The sequence below is a fragment of the Myodes glareolus genome, chromosome 25 (genome assembly GCF_982192425.1).
Source record: "Myodes glareolus chromosome 25, mMyoGla1.1, whole genome shotgun sequence".
NCBI classification, from domain to species: Eukaryota; Metazoa; Chordata; class Mammalia; order Rodentia; family Cricetidae; genus Myodes; species Myodes glareolus.
Window position 1 is genome coordinate 1098812 of NC_142050.1, and position 13147 is coordinate 1111958.

Here is a 13147-nt window from a genome sequence, read left to right on the forward strand (position 1 = left end):
AAACTCAATCACAAAAAGAAAGAAAGAAAGAAAGAAAGAAAGGAAGGAAGGAAGGAAGGAAGGAAGGAAGGAAGGAAGGAAGAAATCGGCAAAAGCTACACTAGTCATGAAGGTGAGGCAGGTGCAGCAGAAACACAAAAGGCATTGTTACTATGCCATATGGCTCAGTGCACTGGAGAAAATGCTCAGGCGTAAGTGATATGCTGCCTAAATAATGAGGACTTATGTAAGTGATGGTTCCTAACTGGGAGAGGTTTCTGAGATCGTTTTAGAAATACGTAGGGGCATTTTTGTTTATCATTATGATTGAGAAAGGAGAGGCCGACAATTGTCATTTAGTGCCCACATTTAGTGACCCTTTGTGGGTCAGCTGGTCTGACGGAATACAAACAGTAAGGACATGTAAGTTTTCTGAGAGAGTGGGAGAGGAATGGAGTTGATATCTTGAGGTAGGCCATCCCCATAAAGGGGTTCTGGTTGAAGCTACAAACACAGGGGAAGGGGCAGGGACAGCAAAGCAAGCGAGGCAAAAACCATAAACGAAGAACTCGGAAAGAAGAAAGGACCCACAATCAACATGCTGGTCATCACTTTCCCTACAAAGATAAGACTTTGCCTGGGAAGCTGACCCCTGACACCACCCACCAACCTTCCACTACTGGGGGAAAAAGCAAGCTGCTTTGCTCCAAAGGCTCTTACCCAAAAGACGACCTTGGAGTCTTGCTAACTGCTCGGAGAAATACTCCTTGCCTGCAGAACCTAGTTGGAGAGGTTCGGTGTCTCACCCGTTTTCACTAGCTGGAGTCTGGATTGTGCCTCTCGATTCCGCGAAGGAAACCCAGAAGACTACCCGAGCGAGCGGTCATCTCCTTAAGGATCCGCTACATCCAAGACATAGGGTGGGGCGGCAACCGGTGCATTGAGGAGCCGTCACCGTTTTCTCATTTCTTCTGCCTTTCTAGGAGGACAAGGGGCTCGAACCAACTTCCTGTAGCAGGAAGCCCCTCGGTCGTCAGCAGAAGTCGCCGCCCCGAGAGTTCGGGTCTGGATACCTGCCCTCCACCTGTCCTTTCCTTCCCTCGGCCGCAGTCTGATTCAACCTCTCCCACAGACTCGGGACACCTAAGGCCTCGGCTTGCCTTGTCGCCGCTACCGGCGCCAGGAAAAAACTTCCGGGGTTACGCCCCGCCCCCTGCCCCAGCCTGCTTAAAGTTTGCGGCGGAAAAGCTTCCGGGTCGGTCTGCGGGTGCCGCCGTTCGTGCCGGTCCGTGCCACTTCTTGCGGCGGCCGCCGCTGTCTGGAGCGGACAACCGGCCCCTGGGCACTCGCGGTGCTGGCGGAGGTCGGCGTCCACGGCTGCGCGCGCATCCACGGCACGACCATGCTCTGGACTTGACCGAGCGGCCGAGGCCGGCGCCCCCGCCCCCTCCTCCACACCCTGAGCGCGGCGGCGCAGCTGGAGAGGGTGTGTGCTCGCCCGGCGTCGGGCTCGCGCGGCGCTTCCCGTGGCCTCCGGCGCGCACCCTCCTCCGGCTGAGCCGCTGGCGGCGGGTGGGCAGGGCGCGGAGTGGACCCGAGGTCACCGGCTCGGCGCGAGAGGCAGGTGGCCGCGGCAGAGAAGACCTGCAGACCTGTGCGATCCGCGCGACCCCGGTTCCCACCGGGAGAAGTAACCGTAAGTCTCTGCTTCGCGGCTCGGCTTTGTCCGAGGCTGTCTAAAGCTGCCGAGTTCACGCCCTTCCGTGTCTCTTGCGAATGTGCCCGTCGTCCCTTCTGTCCCTATCCCTTAACAGGTACGCTCACGTATTTACAAGCCTCGCGGTTTGCACGGCGGGCCCCATCCTCCATACATGTCTACATATCGACTTGTCCCTCTGTCCTCACAAGATTCGTGCCCTCCTTCATTTTCTTTAGAACCCGGAGCAGCCTGGGGTTGAGATGTGAAAAGCCTTGGTTTCCTCCAACTCCACAGACCTGACGTACCGAGGAGCTAAGAGGTTAAAAGTGCTCTGCAGAACTGTCATGGGTGGGGATAGGTAGGTGCAGATGGCACCGTTGTTTGTTGGTTTTGCCATCCAAACAAAAGAATGGACGTTCCTTCTGTACTCTCATTCCTGCCCCTGTTTGTGGGAACTGTTTTTACATTGAGGTTGGAGTCAGAGGAAATTGGAGCTAGAGCCCTAATGAAGCAGCTCCTGAAGAGGATTTATTCTCAAAAGCTCCATTCTTGAAAAATCTACTGCGACGACCCATTGCAGGAAAGCTTTACTAGTATATCTGAAGAACGAATGTGAAAACGTTTGAAATTTTAGTATACTTTAGATACTGCTAATTTCTTACTGTTTTGATTACTAGACTTTTTCCCATTAAATTTTAGTTTGATTTTTTAGTCTGCTTTTGCAGAACTTTCCAGAAATTAGGTTAAAATATACTTTTAATACTGTCAGTGACTGGACAATAGCTGTCATGTGTCTTCATGTATTTACTACTTTTCAAGGCATTGTAGAAAGCAAATGGTAATCTCAAAATACTGGTGCTCTGTAGGCTGCAGGTTTTGTCATTATTCTGTAAACTACTCTAAGGCAGGATGGTAGCATTGGTAACATTTTTCTTGGAAACTATTATTTCTTTAAGAACAATAAGTATGTTTGGTCACCCTTCCCCCAAAACAATTCTTTTAGCAGTTGATTCTGTAACTACACTTCACAGGCCTTAGTTTGAAGCGGGCTCAGAAGATGTAGTCCAGCGGTCTTTCTGGAAATTGACTTTGCTTGGTGCGGAAGCCGACACTGCAGACTGGAGTGCATTGTTGAAGGGGTGTCTTCTGTTTTCTGTACGATCAGCTTCTGAATAAGACCTGAGTATTTTAATGGGGGAATGGGCAGTTACACAGAACAATCCTTATTTAAAAGTCTACTGATTTCGATTATCTTTGGGGCAAAGAGGGAAAAATAGAACAACATTTTCCTATTTCATTTATTTGTTCCCTTTCTCACAGCTCTGAGAATACCTAATTTACGAAAGTGTCGTGCAATCATGCATGTAGTCTTAGAAAGTGAGGGCTGTACACGGGTGCATGCTATGGTCTGGAGACAGTTTTGTTGACCTCTCTTTCAAGCTCCTGTGGGACTCCTCACTTCTGAGAGTGTTGATTGCCTTTCCTCTTCTTTTCCTGGGTGTGTTCACTAGTGAAAGTGAAGTGCATATATTTATACAGCTTACCTGTAGGTAAAAGATAAAGGTATTTTTCGTAAATGAGTAGATACAGTTGATGGAAGAAGTATGAATTAAGTGTCTCTTGTTCTCCATTAGTGGAAAATTTTTTCTCAGTGCGTTTAATAGTTTTTCCCCCCTTTGAGGTTGCATATATCATTTAGGTTAAATTCTTAAGTGTTTCAAATAATGAGTTTTATATGGCACATATTGTCAAAAAACATTCTGAGTGTTCAGTATTGTCAGGAGTTTCTCTGCATTATCCTAAAAATGCTTAGGTATCCTACTTTACAAAATGATCTAACTTGGGGAACAGTGATATTTGGACTTTTCAGTTTATTTTCTTCAAACTGCTTTTTCCTTTCTCCATGCTAGATACTTCACTTTCCTGCTTATTTTATTTCTTCGTTTCATTCAACTTTTACTGAGCTGTGTGGGGGGATCAGGATTTATGTTCTGACACTCCAGGGTACATATATCAAGATTCCTTTTCTCACTGACTTTCTCAATCTAGATGTTTGACTGTGATTATATCTAAAGGCATTGGAGAGTTTTTGTTCTGAGATGAAAATACTCATTCAGACTTGATTAGTGGGATTTAGGGTTTAGCAGCATTTTGATACAGTCCAATCTTATGGTTTCTTGAACCCCCTAACTTTCAGAAGCATAATTTTCTACTATTAATACTTTTCTCCCAAAGCTTTTTTTGTATTATACACATTTTGTTTGTTTTTAAGAATCAAAATCTGTTAACAGCTTGCTCTTCTTTTGGCCAATGTCCTTCAATCTTTTCTGCTTTTGAGATTATAGATCATACCATTAATAATTCTTGAATTTTTAAAAAAGAGCAATACTTGCTACTTTTTCTGTTTTCTGTCTTTTTCTTACACACACAGACACACAGACACACACACACACACACACACACACACACACACACTTTGACTTGACACCCATAATCTTTCTCTTTCACTTGTAAAAGTCTTTGGTAATAGTCAAGAGTACTGTATTTTTCTGATTGGAATGATGGTGGAATTAAAATTCCTACACAACAATGTAACAGAGACAAAACTACAAAAGTGTGTTGATGCTTGGCCTATAAAGATGAACAAATCAAGATTCTCTTTATCATTGAGCTGTAAAATATCTACTTAAAATTCATGAAGGAAAAGCCTATTTAGATGTCTTTAGTACCCTAAAGGTATAAAAGTATTGCCTTGTTGATGCATCCATTCATTATGGTAAAGGCAGGTATATAAATGCTTTAAACCAAAGTTTTCATCTGGTTTTGGTCTCAGACAATGATAGCTGGATCCCATTCTTTTCTACCACCAGGTATTCTACATTACATCTTTCAAAATTTTAACAATAATTTTGAAATGATTTCAGAGTACTTGAATTAGAAGTCATTTCAGATTCTTAAGATGCTAGCAACACAAAGATCTGCAATCGTATGTCTTCATTTGGATTTTGTTCACTGTTAATGTTCTGCTAATTTCTTTAATTGCTTACCATTTCATTCTCCATGCATTAATATATACATTCAACACATACAGTTTTATAAGTCTTTTGCAGCATTTTGAGGAAGCTTCAAACATGTGTGTCTTTACTCTGAAACACTACAGTGTCTGGTTTCTAAAAACAAAGCCCTGTTATACAATCCTCATACTGCCCCTTCAAGAATATATACTATGTTAATTTTTTTCAGACATTCTTAGCCTCAGTTTCCTCATATTCCATGTCTTTGACAGTTTTGTAAAGTATAAGCCTACATTTTCTCTCTTTTTTTAAAGAAATTTTTTTATTGGTATTTATTGAGCTCTACATTTTTCTCTCCTCCCCTCCCTGCCTCTCTCCTTCCCCCCTTCAACCCTCACCCAAGGTTCCCATGCTCCCAATTTACTCAGGAGATCTTGTCTTTTTCTACTTTCTACTTCCCATGTAGATTAGATCTATGAAAGTCTCTCTTAGTGTCCTCATTGTTGTCTAAGTTCTCTGGGATTGTGGTTTGTAGGCTGGCTTTCTTTGCTTTATGTTTAAAACCACCTATGAGTGAGTACATTTGATAATTGTCTTTCTTTGTCTGGGTTACCTCACTCAAAGTAATGTTTTCTAGTTCCTTCCATTTTCCTGCAAAATTCAAGATGTCGTTATTTTTTTCTGCTGTGTAGTACTCCATTATGTAAATGTACCACATTTTCCTTATCCATTTTTAGGTAAAGGGGCATTTAGGTTCTTTCCAGGTTCTGCCTATGACAAACAAAGCTGCTATGAACATAGTTGAGCACATGTCCTTATGGCATGATTGAGCATCCTTTGGATATATACCCAAAAGTGGTATTGCTGGGTCTCAAGGAAGGTTGTTTCCTAATTTTCTGAGAAATTGCCACACTGACATCCAAAGAGGTTATACCAGTTTGCATTCCCACCAGGTTGCATTCTTTTCCTCACAACCTCTCCAGCATAAGTTGTCATCAGTATTTTGACCATTCTTACAGGTATAAGATGGAGTCTCAGAGTTGTTTTGATTTGCATTTCCCTGATGACTAAGGATGTTGAACATTTCCTTAAGTGTCTTTCAGCCATTTTAGATTCCTCTGTTGAGAGTTCTCTGTTTAGGTCTGTACTCCATTTTTTTAAATTGGATTATGTGATCTTTTGGTGTCCAATTTTTTGAGTTCTTTGTATATTTTGGAGATTAGACCCCTGGTTAGTGAAGATCTTTTCCCATTCTGTAGGCTGTCGTTTTGTCTTGTTGACTGAGTCTTTTGCTTTACAGAAACTTTTCAGTTTCAGGAGGTCACATTTATTAATTGTTTCTCTCATTGTCTGTGTTGCTGGTGTTATATTTAGGAAGTGGTCTCCTGTGCCAATGCGTCCAAGTATATTTCCCACTTTCTCTTCTATAAGGTTCAGTGTGGCTGGCTTTATGTTGAGGTCTTTGATCCATTTGGACTTGAGTTTTGTGCATGGTGATAGATATGGGTCTATTTTCATTCTTCTACATGTTGATATCCAGTTATGCCAGCACCACTTGTTAAAGATGCTTTCTTTTTTCCATTTGATGTTTTTTGCTTCTTTATCGAAGATCAGGTGTTCGAAGATGTGTGGATTGATATCTGGCTTTTCTTTTCGGTTCCATTGTCTGTTCTTATGCCAATACCAGGTGTTGTTTTCAGTACTCTAGCTCTCTAGTAGAGTTTGAAGTCAGGGATTGTGATACCTCCAAAAGTTCTTTTATTGCACAGGATTGTTTTGGCTATCCTGGGTCTTTTCTTTTCCATACGAAGTTGAGTACTGTTCTTTCGAGGTCTGTGAAGAATTTTGCTGGGATTTTGATGGGCATTGCATTGAATCTGTAGATTGTTTTTGGTAAGATTTCCGTTTTTACTATGTTAATTCTGCCCATCCAAGAGCATGGGGTATCTTTCTACTTTCTGGTGTCTTCTTCAATTTCTTTCTTCAAAGATTTAAAGTTCTTATCAAACAAGTCTTCCACTTGTTTGGTTAGAGTTACTCTGAAATATTTTATGCTATTTGTAAGCCTACATTTTCTAGCATAATCCTCATCCTAGAACTGTGAACTATTTCTTCATGTCCCCCAGGCAAGTGATACTTTACTGGCAGGAATATCAAGAAAAGATGTCATACCCTTCTTAGTGAATTTCATCCAGAAGCACTCAGTACCAAACCGTGTCTAGCAATGAATGTAACAAGATATAATTGTGGAAATAAACTCCAAAATTGTGCCATTATCTTAGTTCTTATCAAACCTTCACTTGCTGACCTTAGTGTCATTGATGACTCCTACCTAAATTAACCACTTTTATGATTATTAGCGATTATTATTTATTTCCATTTTCTCTCTGCATGTATAAGTTGATGTTTTATTGAAAACTGCTTCTCTTTTCTTGCTTTTTATTAAGCTAAAAGTAGAGATGAAATGGTGTTGACTTTATGTGAGAGGTTGTGAATTGTTACTTATCTCACTTATTGTGCTATTTCAGATATCCCCAGTTTAGTCAGGGGGAACATCTTTAAACTGGCTGCTATGTCCCTTGATCATGCTCCTATCTGGTTCCCTGTGCATTTCCTTTCTGGCAGAATAAATTGTTCCTGATTCATCTTGTGCTTTACTTGCTCTGCCACTGAAATCAGCCGTTTCTACAAGGAGCCTGCTTTTGCGTTTTGGTTTGTAAAGATGATAGGTGTTTCTAACAAAGACTTGGGACCTCATCCTCTTTGCTGCTAGAGTGTGAATGCTTCCGTGTGCTTTTACTGAGCATGGTTAGGATAGTTGGTTTGTGTGTGCACCCACACATAAATACACACTCATATACGTACCTCTTTTTTATTTTGTTTTGCTTTGTTTCTGAGTCATTTTCCAGACTGGAATTAAATTTATTGTATAGCCAAGGTTGAGTTATATTCCTAACTTCACAAAACAAAAAATAAGATGTTTTCTATGTAGTGAGAAGTTAGATGTAGGCTGTCTGTGGCAGTGTGACCACACGTCTGTCAATAATACATGCTCACTTGTCTTTCTGGTTAGTCGTCCTGTCTTATCACCTGTGGTCTTAAGGTGACATTCCAGACTGAGTAGCACCTTCTTCCTTTTTATTCTCTCATCATCCATGCCTCAGGGTGTGTTAACAGTGTCCTATGTAGTTATCTCTAGAATGGAGCCAAGACCAAAGAGCCGTGCCCTCTTTACATTCCCATAGCAAGTTTTTTTCTGTTCTTTTAGAAAATAATTCAGATTTGGCTTCATGTGACATAAAATTACATTTAAATTAGGAACTCAGAACTTTTTTCTATAATCTCTTGAATTGTCATACCTAAAAGGTTTTCATGCCCCACCCCACACTAAGTTATTTATAAACAGAGATATAAACATGGTTATCATATTATCATCAAATTGGAAACTGATATTTTGAGAGCACAGAAATTTATCATTGTACACAATAAATAATGTTGATTAAAAATTTATGTGCAACTATAGTATGCAGTGATTATAAAACTGAATAAGCCTGGCCTTGGAGAGATGATTCAGTGGTTAACAGCGCTGGTAGCCTTTTCAGAGGACCTAGGTTCAATTCCCAGCACCCACATGGCAGCTCAAAACTGTCTGTAACTCTGTTTCCAGGATTTACACCCTCATACAGATACATATACAGGCAAAACACCAGTGCACATGAAATAAATAAATTTTTAAAAATCCTATATTCGTTTCTGGCACCATTATCACTGATATACATATGACATTCACACACACACACAATAATAAATATAAATAATAAAAAAAACTGAACAAGGCTCAGGGGCAGAGCACTTACCCAGCAACTGCAGAGCCCTAAGTTTAACCTTGAGCACCATGAAAACAAAGGAACTAACCTTGAGTGTGATATGACTCTTCTTCTCCAGGAGTTTACACATAACCAGGCAAGCAGATAAACACTGAAGTATAGTTTTAGGTGGTAAGCTCACCCCATGATCAAATTAGACAACCTATAACTTAATGAAGGTTTGGGTAGCTATGATCCAGAGTCCTAATAGTGAAAATGATTTTTAAAGTGCTCGCAGGGAATTTTCTTTAGAGCAAGTTGCCTTTATAATATTCTAAAACGGAACTGGGCAAGATCATGTTTGTTATTTGATAAAGTTAATCTGGTTATATGAAAGAATGGAAGTTAGTCTGATATATTAAGATAATTCTTGTGTATATTGAATAATGAATGTGTGTGTAAATATAAGCTTATTCGCAAGGATTTTTTGTTATAATATAGTTTAGATATCAACAATATAAGATAGTATAATAGTACTGTGGCGTGAATGGGGCCAGGCCATCCTGGTGTGGTGCTGAGCCAAACAGAGCATAACAGAGACAGACCATGTCCTGTCTTATAAAGTGAGCTTGAATTAAGACTTCAGCTCAGGGCTGGTTAGATAGCACTTGCTGCCTGGCCTCCTAACAGGAATTCATTCCTCAGGAATTACATGGTGGAAGGAGAAAACCAATTTCTGACAGTGTATATAACTTCAAAACCCGTTTGTGCACATACATGTAATTTTAGAAGTTTTTGAAAAATACTTGATCTTATTAAGTCCTATATTCAAACCCATGTTCTTTCTGTGTATTCTGTTCTGCCTTCCTCTTGGCCCCATATAATCTGTATGTTGCTTCTACCTCAGAAATCTTGTAAAATAAGATTATAATTCAATTAAAATAATTTTCAGCTTGGGACAAAGTTTCAACGAATTCTACTCTTGATTTTGTACGACACTCTCTATGTGGGATGGAGTATAATTTGAAAGGAAACTGCCACATTACATGAACGAGGCGGCTATTGTTTAGTTAGTTTCTGAGGAATGTAATACTGAACTGATAAGACTTGCCATGCCATCAGACAGTTGAGTTGCAGTCACTAATGTTAAGATTCTTCTTTCCCCTGCCATAGTCGATGTTCAGAATAAGGAATAAGAAAAGGGAGTACACTATTGCCAATACTTAAGGCAGGCATTTGTAGTTTTGATGATGTTTAATTCCCCAAAACAATTGTAAAAATAAAGATAATTTCCTAACTAATCATTTAAGTAAATATCTCAAATCATTGAAATAGAATAGTTATTTCAGCTCAGGTTCTCTCTCCTTCTGAAAAGAGTTGTGCCCGGTATGGGACTAATGTTGGCATGGTACATTAAACGTTTTCCCCAAACATGATTTGACATGGCATCCACAGATTTAATACTAAAACATATGACATGATATTCTGAGTGGAAAACATCTTTATATATAATATGGGTGAATACGAAGGAAAGTAAAGATTAGACTGATGATTTGATATCATATAATGGTGAGAAGTAGGGTAACTCAGGAAGTGGGAACATCTGATTTTTCTTAACTAATCAAAAAATTCCATGTGTTAAATGTCGAATATATGAGGCAAGAGAAGGTGGAAAATAAGATTCCAATGTTCAAGGATTATATAGTCCAACAGTCCTTTTTGATTTGGCTCCTTCAGAAAACTGAGCCTTCAGTGCTCTAAGCTAGAATTCTGCAAGTTGGCCATGTATCATAGTATCATCTAGATAGCCTATTAATACACAAAACGCTGGGCCCCACTTCTGAGTTTCTGATTCTGGGTATCTGGGTGGCGGTCTGAAAGTTTTTTCTTAATAAGTTCCCAGGTGCTGCTAAGATTTCTGTTACTTGGTGTATGAAATTAAATTCTCCCTATGTCTCTAAAATATTACTAGTTATAGATAATCACTTTGAGAATTTAAAAACATTCTCGATTCATTTCTCTGTTTTGTCTCTTAGATGAGGAACTCTGATGAATAAAATTTTATTTTATTTTTAAAAATGATTTTTTTTAAATTTATGCATGTATGCAGGTATCTTTAGATGCAAGAAAAGAGGATCAAATACCCTGGAGCTGGAGTTAGAGGTGGTTGTGACCTGCCCAATGTGAGTGCTGGTAACCATTCTCAGGTCCTCTGTAAGAGCAGTATTCTTGGCCAAACTACTCTAGTGGGTTATATGTGTCTGTCCCATTTCTGTAAGGGACTCTGGAGAAGTCTTTATCATTTGAGAAGACACTTCCTGTTGCTAGTGAGAAGCAGCCTCTGTTTTTATCCTGGGGTGACCTGTAAGGCTTCACTGTTCGTATAGTCCAAGGTTTAGTCTATATGTTTAGGACAGCGAGGGCAGACTGAGGTGGAACAGGACTTCATATACATTGACATAAAATACTTTAATTACTCTTTGTGCTTTCAGCCTTGGAAGGGAATGAGGCTGCTTAGAGAAATGTATAACAAATCCACTTTTTATCAGCTATTAGTTTTAGACAGTCTTTAAATGATTAATATGTCTACAGACGGAAAGAAAGAGGCAGGTACAAAATGAAGACAGAGATGCTAGGGTTTTCTACTGATTCTTTTTAGTTACCTTCTGGACCCAAGTGAGGAGCCAGTGTTCTTTTAACAAGCAGTTTCTTTTCCTGTTCCTCATGGACATAGGCAGATTAATGTAGTATTGTGTGCATCATGTTGGAGTTGAGGAACAGAGAATAGGTCCATCTACTTGGAAGAACACTTGTCTGCTGGCCAGAATATGACTTAAAGAGACCTGTCCATCCAGTGGGTTTTACTTTTGGATCTAGGCAGCATCAGTTACGCATTAAGGACCTTTATTAAACATAGCACATGTCAGTGCTCCACTTTGTAACCCAAAACTCACAATGACTTTGTTTTGATGCTTTGTATACTTTCCCTATCCATACCTTAATACTTTTTCTTGGGTTTTATATATTTCTGTCTCTATAATTGATTTCCTGTCTCTCATTTAACATGTGTATTAAATAATGAATAAAGTTTACTAGACAGTTAAGAGAAAATCTTAGCTTTTTAAATTAGAAAACTATAAATGAGAAGTAAGCCATCTTATATAATATTTTATAAGAGCAATTTAACTCTTATATTGCTATATTTAACAATATTGCAAATGGTTAAATCTTTAGTCTAGACTTTTCTCTTCGGGTCTATCTGAATATTTGTGTATGTACTATCTAACAAGCATGTCAGATATAAGTAGCTCTCCCACTTCTCATTTAAACCATACTGCCTACAGTCTTCCACCTTCATTACTCCATCCTTCCAGGTGCTTTGACAAAGAGCTGTTGAGTCATTCTTCCCACTCTTACTCCACTTCCAAGTTGTTGGCACATTCTGTCTGTCCTTACTTCCAGAGTATGTCCCAAGTTGGAGTAAGTGCTCTGCATCATGACTGCTACTTTCTCCGTTCAAGCTACCTACTATCAGCTTTTACTTGGATTACTACAAATACTTCATAAATGGACTCCTGCTTCTTGGTTTCCCCCCATTTCCAATCAACCAGCCAGGTTAAATGTTACAGGTCATTCCCTCCTTGCAAACAGCCACCAGTGCCTTTCCTTTTCACCCAGAATAAAAACGAAGTAATTTAACCCTCCAAGAACTTAGCTGCTCCTATTCTCCTCATCACGGTCCAGCCCCTTTCTGTGCTTGAACATCCATCCACAGCTGTTCTTTGTGCTGGAGTATTTTTACCTGTGGAGGTGCCTGACTGCCTCCTTTAGCTCTTTACTCAGTTGTCACTTGGTAAGTTTTCCCTGATTACTCTTAAGCATTGCGACATTCTCCCTTTCCTGGTTTGATAATTCAGAAATGACACTTTCTGTTACCGTGTGTAAAATGTAAAACTCCATTCGTGTACCTGTGATTTAGCTGTTTTGTTCTGCATGATTTTTATCTAATATATATATATATATTAGATATATATATATATTTTATCTAATATAGCCTGACACATGGTAGGTGGTCCAAAAGTACATTCTTCTATGAGCTTATATATCTAAAAAATATAGCTTTCTTCTGAAAAGTCAGCTTGAAAATTACATCTAAATCTTTACTTTGAATATTTCATTGTTCTGTTTTTCTCATTTAAAAAACAATTGTGGGGAACTGGAGAGATGGCTCAGTGGTTAAGAGCACTGGCTGCTCTTCCAGAGGTCATGAGTTCAATTCCCGGCAACCACATGGTGGCTCACAACCATCTGTAATGAGATCTGGCTCCCTCTTCTGGCCTGCAAGCATACATGGAGGCAGAATGTTGTATACATAATAAATAAATAAATCTTAAAAAAAATTGTGTCTAGCCTGTTGATGATGGCCTTTAATCCTAGCCCTTGGGAGGCAGAGACGGGCAGATTTTGTGTGAGTTCAAGGCCAGCCTGGTATACAGAGTAAGTTCTAGGACAGCCGAGGTTGTTACACAGAGAAACCCTGTCGCAAAAAACTAAATAATTATGCCTTATGCCGTTCTTTTGTTTGTATTTGAAATTACTGATTCTTCTTTGGACGGGATAACATTTACTCCTTATGTAAGTTGCCTTTT

General features: G+C 39.7%; 2 protein-coding genes across 8 annotated transcripts in view; one reads left to right on the plus strand and one right to left on the minus strand.

Annotated features, from left to right (window-relative positions):
* Krit1 (KRIT1 ankyrin repeat containing) overlaps positions 1 to 1172 on the minus strand; it is a 41432-nt gene extending 40260 nt beyond the window's left edge. For 2 of the 4 annotated variants that reach the window (XM_048436446.3, XM_085683714.2), the window contains exon 1: positions 786 to 1172. The gene's annotated coding sequence lies outside the window, so the exon portion shown is untranslated. Of the gene's footprint in view, positions 1 to 699 lie in introns of all 4 variants that reach the window. The other 2 variants (XM_048436451.3, XM_048436438.3) reach the window with 1 other exon arrangement.
* Positions 1173 to 1539: 367 nt separating this feature from the next.
* Ankib1 (ankyrin repeat and IBR domain containing 1) overlaps positions 1540 to 13147 on the plus strand; it is a 119526-nt gene continuing 107918 nt past the window's right edge. For all 4 annotated transcript variants that reach the window (XM_048436478.3, XM_048436487.3, XM_085683711.2 and 1 more), the window contains exon 1: positions 1540 to 1675. The gene's annotated coding sequence lies outside the window, so the exon portion shown is untranslated. The remainder of the gene's footprint in view (positions 1676 to 13147) is intronic.